Genomic DNA, 7,638 nt, shown 5'->3' with positions numbered 1-7,638 from the left:
TGTCTTTGTCATCTTTGTGGGTTTTGAATATCACAAATCATTGAAAAATGTAATCCAAAAATATGATCTCCTTTATGCTCTGCATCATCACTTAACCTCTGAAATATTTATACTAGCCCATGCAAGTGCAGACACTCAGGACTGAGACATTCATCCTGTGCTCTTACTGTCAAATTAGTCAATCCAGACTCAGGGAATTTGGGAACAGGATGTAATGACACTCAATTTGTCCTGAACATAAACAAAACAAGAATATCCACAATCTGGTCAGCACACTTCTTTTTACATGTAAACATCAAATCAAATTAATTTATTGAGAGGATGGTGGGAGCAGAGAGAGATGCAGAGGCAGTGAGAGAGACACTGAGAGCGAGCGTGAAGGAGTCAAGGGGGGGACTTGGAAGGGGTACAATCATAATATGCAAAAAACCTATAGTGATTCCAGCCTGCTAGTTCTAAAGTTGCACTAGTAAATATTAGCAGTAGGGGAGAAGAATAGGTTACAATGGGAGGATGTTTAGTAGTGTGTAATGGTAACTATTGCAGCAGCAGGAACATGGAGTAAAGATGATTTAGCACATGTAGGACAGGGACAGGGAGAGAGAGGACAGAAGGGACAAAACACAGACTATAGGAAGAAACCAAGTTAGAGACATGTAAGGTTGTAATGTACATGCTGAGAGAGAGAGAAAAACAGCGAGTGGGAGAGAGAGAGGTGCTCAATGCTCTCTCACTGTCACTATAACAAAGGCAAAAAGACGGAAAAAAAATTACTTTCATGATTTTTTTTTGTAAATATTTTCTAGCATAGACAATGTGTCTGTGACATTGCAAAGTAACTGGATGTAAAATTGGCATAGGACAGAACTGCGATAAATGTGATGATTTCGCCATTGCTAGCAAATTTCTCCTTGGGGATTAATAAAGAATTTCTGTTAGCATGCCGATAGGAGCATTTAGCGCAGAGCTGCTATTATGGTGGTTTCTTCTTCAGGTTTGGTTTTTTAAACTCTTATGTCACTCACTGTGAAGGGCACAATACTAAACTGGATGGACCCTAATATTAAGATTTTATAATTGCTACACAAATTAGTGATGTTTTGCTCTTATGATGGTTTCCTAATATTAATAAGGTCTCTTGGTCGGTTGACTCTTGGAGACAGCAGACAAAGGCCAAACTGCAGCCAAGTACAGACTTTTCCCCCTAGATTTTTTGGAAGCAAACATAAGTAGACAGCTCAGATTTGTTGTTAAATGAATCAGGTGTTGGCATGAACCTTAATCATCATCCCAGTCCAGATACCCTAACAGCACTACGGTGTTTTGAACTTTTTCATTAATAGTGCCTTTGTAGTGATAAATCGTGTTGCCCACATCTGCTTCACTGTAAGTTTCCGAATATGCTACACATGCACGTTAAAATCCAGGTGTTTTCATTTGAACTCAATATGTGCGTTTGATGGTTCACTTTCAAGCTCTCTCAGGGTTTTAGTATGCAATTGCAGGTGATGTTACCTTTGTGATCTGAGCCAGTAAGCAACGTCATCACATTAAGTCAAACACCCAAGACTGACACAACAATGAACGCTGAAATTCGAAGCATAAATCACAGCACTAATTGAAGCAGCGACAGACAATATCTTTAGACCATTTACATTTGCGTGCTACACACTTCTCTAATTTTCACCACAAAGCGTTGGCGAAGCAGAAAAGAACATAGTGGCAGTAAAATAACACCTCGGAAAACGTCCTAAAGGTCCTAAAGGTGTTGCCAGAGTAATGCTATCAGTGCAGTCCTCTGTGGTAGCCCAGTTTGTGTGAGTGTGAACATTGGATGAAAAGCATTTGACTTTGCCATCATTCAGGCTTTTTCCATCAGACGCAGCTGAAGCCGGGATGAGATAACTTCTCTACTTCTTTTCCAGGGGAAAGGGAACAGTCGCTGAAACAACGCCAGCGTGGAGAATAAATGGAAGTATAAATGGTGTAGTAAAAAGTGAAAATGTCTGGGAGCAGCATACTTCGGTTATCTCAACGTAACAGACCTGTTGCTACTGGTCCCATCATGCCTGTCATGCTGCATGTTACATTGACTTTACTTAGCACATTCTTCACTTCTTTTTATGAAGGAAACCTTCCAAAGCAACTGATTTGGCTCATTCAACAGGAAAAGCATAAATTTAATTCTGGTCTGCAGTGTGCTGTTGCAAGGGCACATGGTAAAAGCGTTATTTTCCAAAGTACCAGCAGATCTCCATTAAAAAAACAAAACAAAAAAACAATCCAAGATGCTAAGTTGAGGAAAGTAGCAGCTTTATGTCCACATAGTCTGAGGAATGAAACTGTTCCTCTAGTCCTTGGATACCTCAGAGGACACAACGTACCCAGAGTCCTCATATGTTTCCCTTAATGAAAAACCAATCTGCATGCTTTGCACAGAAGCAAATGCATTTCAAAGGCAGCAGCAGCAGATCTGTCTGCATCTAATGTGAGGCTGCAGACATGAATCACACATGAATTGTCCATGAGATTCCAATTTAATCTCAAATTTCCCTCTAATTTGCAAGCAACCTCCTCTGAAGTATGTGGTCTGTGTGATCAGAGGCCACTTTTTCTTGCTATCACTTTCAAGTGTGACCAGACAGGATTGTTGTCTCAGTCGCTCCTGAACCATCTACGGTGCATTGGACTTGACCTCTGCGGTGTGGGGGATTACAGAGTCGCCCTTTCTGCCAGCATCTGAAGGAAACAAAGGCAACAGATGGTTGAGTCACCACACATGGTGTGTTAGCCTATAGTAATCCCTCCTCCTCCTGCTACTTTCTGCCTGGGTCAGCGGCATGACATGACATGACAGGGCCAAAAGCCAACATTTGAGGCATTTGGGAGAGGAGTCCTGACACTGGTGGACATATTAATGCTCATGCCATCTATGACATTATAAAAATCTTACTTCAAATCTATTGTCACAATCTATCTTTCTTATTCAGATTCATGTTCTAACACACAGGGACGTCCTCCCAGAGATTCTGAACTTTATTAATGTATGAGCAATTGAATAGAATCTACGGCTTCTGTGCATTTTAACATGTTAAAATTAGAACAAATTAAATGTCAACCTGACTTTGTGAAGCTGGTTTCAATCTAAGGATAGCAGAGGACAGCAGGGAGTAAAAGGAGGCCAAAGGGATCTGAAGCAAAACATGGCCACTGTGCTCTTCAGATGTTTTTAACATTTGGAGATTGTTTTTGAAACAATCTGTTGTGAATTCTGTGCACGAGTCATTAGATAAGTCATATGCGGCAAGTTAAACTTAAAGAGACGCTGCATTGATTCTACACAAGTGTTTACTCTGTCAGAATACTTGTATAATGTAATTTGGAGCAGGGAGCGTACAGCTTAAAAGATACATCGACGACATCTACGAGACAGCAAGCGTTGACTGAAGTACACTGTTGAATTGCATAATGGGAAATGAAGGGTGAAATGTTTTGGGACAGGTCTTTTTAATGGATGGGTTTAAAAGTAATGACAGTAAACTGAAGAACCTTGAAGTCTCATTCTGTCCCATGGCCGTAAGGACTACTGGTCATCAACAACTCCAAACTGTATTGGAGTTATAGTCTATGGGAAAAGCATTCTATTTCTCACCTGATTTATTACTTCAGATAACCTTTTTCTGCAACTGGCAACTGCCAAACTACAAACCAAAGGGTCAGAGTTGACATATAGGTGGGAAATGTTTGTGCTTTTGAAAGTCAATTCAAGGCAAAAAAAAAAAAAAAAAAGAAGGTGGAATCATAACTATTCTACACAATGGGCCGAATATTATACTTTCAGCGATATAAATACATTAAAATATAAAATGCACTTTATTTCAAGAAGAAAATGCCCATTCAAAGATGGATCTGATAAAAAAACAAGGAAAATAGTGGAGACTAGGGGAATCACATTTTTCAAAGAATCTTCTCCATTTGCTTTGGACCCATCTGGTGAGTTGCGCTGATGTAGATTTATGGAGCTTTAAAACCTTATCAGCTTCTGCACCTCTGTGTGTCTTTTACTTCGCATTCTGCCTCTTATGTCTCTTCGTTCGCACTCCTTCACCTCCCTGCCTCGTTCCCCCTCATCGGGGGAGGGATGACCCATACTTCTGACTGACTGGTTCCAGATGCATCGTACAAACCAAATGCACACACACATATACTCACACTTCCACATGGGATCCACATATAAAACTATCCATCAAAGATTGGTTAGAAACTGTTATTATTTTTTTCAAGCTACACACCTGGTGCCCAATGCCAAAACTGCCATAGCTGCTATTCAGCCTCTAACACTTGGCTATGAGGGAGGACATTCCAGTGGGTTGAACCCAAAATGCCTCCAAATTCTTTTGGAAAGTCCCAAGAAAGTGTTTTGGCAAAGGATTTTCTCTTAAGGGTTCATCATGGCCCTCTCCGCTGGGCAACATCTAAAGTGTCCTCGTACTCCAACATGTGTCATGAAAATATCATCTCTGGTCTTGCTGCTTAGTGATAAAATACAGCCACCTTAGTACAGACTTATCAGTTACTTTTCAGTCAACTCAGCATTTATCAGTGTGCAGTGATTAAGAACCAGAGAGCCTGGAAGTCAGTGATACAGAGCTCTGTCTCAACAAACAATCGATTAGCACACTCATTTTTTTCAACCAAAAACAAAAGCCAGTATCAGATTTTATGGGAGCTACTTGCCTCAACTACATGTGAGGTAGTTGACATGACATCTGAGTACAGGCTGTCAATGACACAGACGGCTGCTTTTTAGCAATGAAAGACAAGAGTAAATACTAATTACCTCACATGCCTCTGTACTGTAATATTAGAAAGTGTTTCAAATGCTAGGAAAATACTTAAAATACATTTCCCATCCCTATGCGCTGACAAACAGCAGCTTGGAGCAGATCGTGAACTGTAAACTCTGTGTGGGTGTGATGAAATCTGTTCCTTGCCACAGGCCTCAACAGGTAATACACGGGTTATGTGTGAATAGCCTTTCTGCTCACATGGCAAAGACTTGTTGTGCAGAGATTGTGAAAACCCGGGGCTGTTGTAGGTGACGAAGTCCGACATTAGGTGGTGGTGGAAATTGGAAAATATAGTTTGGAGCTCAGGTTTAGAAGAGACAAATGCAAGGCCTGCAAACCATGACTGCCAGAACACAAGTCGCTGCTGTTACATCTGGACCGTAGCCCTTAATTGAAACAAAATATAGACATACGACTGCTCTGTCATCAGATGGAAAGTGCAGTGTTAGCGCTTTAAATCTGAGCACTTTATAAGCGTGATGTAATCGTCCCTTCACTGTAAATGATATCACTTCAGACACACTTGTAGCTGTTTCTGGAGAAACTTGGGTTTATATCAATAATTCATGTTCAGTACATTGAGCGTGACCTGGCTGTTTTGTTATTAGACAAAACAGAAGCAAGAAAAAAGTAGTGCAATCTGGCAAAGTTTACCATTTGAAAATGCCAGTGTCATCAGTTATTTACCAGATCTTTTTCATTGCTGCTTTTTACCAGCAGAACTGTTTCTGTATTTTGTGTGTTTTCATGGACTTGACTCACATTGGCTGCTGGTCTTTCTCATTGACCTTTGATTTCAGAGCTGCTGTCAGTTTCAGTGTTCTCATAATGAAGTAAAATGTAGTGATGCTTTATAAAAGAACAGATTTATAGGATAATTTCATCATATAAATCAAGTACTAATTATTATTTGTAATTTATTCCTGCTGTCCTCTCTACTACCCTCCTGTTCCTCCCTCGTTCCTTAAGCCTTCATATTTTTATGCATTGTAAGTTTTTGCGCAAATATTCTCAGGCAGATATTTTTCCAGACTTGTCAGCCCAAGTTTTTGCAAATAATAAGTTGAGGTAAATTTATGTTGTGCCCCTTTCAGCTCTTTGAAAGCCAAAAGGAAATTATGTATGAAATATGAAGAATAATGGATGTGAGCTGTTCTATTTCTTTGGTCTTGTTTTTGTTTTTGTCTTGGGCTCCATTTGAATCATTTTGTATGCAGACTCAACTGGCTCTAAACAAATCATAATTTATATGTCTGGCAAGAAACTAGTTGGAGCCTAATATGGTTCAAGTAGCAAATCCCCCTAGGAAGACAGTACAGCAGAAGACAGTTAAGGTTTTTGAATTTGTAACTTCTGGTTAAAGATTTGAAGTTTCAGATCAGAGGGATGGTTTAATTATTAATCTAAATCTATTTTAAAAGCTATTACCCCTTGGAGAAATTTGTGCTTTATAAGAAAGTCAAATAAAGTCAAGATATGAAATTCCCAGGGTGAACAAAAATCTTCTAAAAGTCTCAATCAATGACAACCGAGATTAAAAAAGCACAACAAAACCACGCAAACCTGGCAGAAATTAAAACATCCAATTTAAAATAAACTTCACTAAATATGTACCAAGCCATACGGAGTTTAAGGATTTGGGTAGGGTTGGTTTTATTCAGTAACCACTGCTTTACAGACAATTTAAGACTTTGTAGATTACTCTGCACAATAATGTTACAAAAGACCAAAGGTACTAGCTGCTTTTCCTCAATGGGAAGTTAAAGGGACAATGTGTAAGCTTTCTCACTGTTGTTTGACATGAGCGTCAGTCATCATTGTCTTAATAATACAAAAACATTACAATCGTCCAAGTCTTAAGTGCAGACAGGAAATTACAGTGATTGAAGATTGGAAAGTGACGTGACAGGCCAGGGCTAGCTAGGGAGTGTGCCAGCTTTACTGTTCATTCATTCGTTTATATACAACCGCTTTATCCATCTCAAGGTCATGGGGTGCTGGAGCCAGTCCCAGCTCACTCTGGGTGAGGCACTAACTACTATGCTTTGCTATTACAAAACCCTAACAATAAACAAGACAACCAAGCATCAGACTCATCAGAATAGATGAGACAATTTAAGTCATGAATTTACTGTGTAATGCTTGTTTTTATATTAACATGACTTCAATTGATGTGAGTGGTCTTTGCAACAAGTTATGTTTTAAACATAGTTAAGATTAGTCTGGTAAGCATAAACCAGTTCTCATAGGATGCCTCCCAGATGTAAATATCACAGTGAAAACCAAACTTACATCCTGGCTGCATGAGGGAGGCTTCAACAGGTTTGTTGTTTCATAATTATATCTGTTGATAAGACACTTTTGAATTAGTGCTACTTGTGCTCACATTAAGTTTGTCTCCTGTCAGCCTGGACCCTCAGGTTTTGCAAGTCGGGAAGTTTCCTCTGGTGACAACAACCATTTCCTCAGAACACAGTCTGCATTCCTGAGCCCCTGTCCTGGGCCTGTAAACAACATTCCTGCTTTGGCAAACAAAAGCCACAAAAAACAAACAACAACAAACCCCCCCCCCCCCATTTTCTCACCATCCGATCCAAAATTTTCCTGTCTGTCCTCTCCCCTTCCTCACCTCACATTGACGGCAGAGACAGGGAAAAGGATTCCTGTATTTCTTGTCCTGGCTGATTTGACCCCGAGCTAGACTGAGCTAAAAGGGCAGTAATGTTACAGGAAATGAGTCATTTTACTTCTTAACTGATAATTGTTTTCTTTTGAACTCAGGGACAGC

The sequence above is a fragment of the Echeneis naucrates genome, chromosome 16, assembly GCF_900963305.1.
Source record: "Echeneis naucrates chromosome 16, fEcheNa1.1, whole genome shotgun sequence".
NCBI classification, from domain to species: Eukaryota; Metazoa; Chordata; class Actinopteri; order Carangiformes; family Echeneidae; genus Echeneis; species Echeneis naucrates.
Note: the sequence above shows the minus strand (reverse complement) of the source record.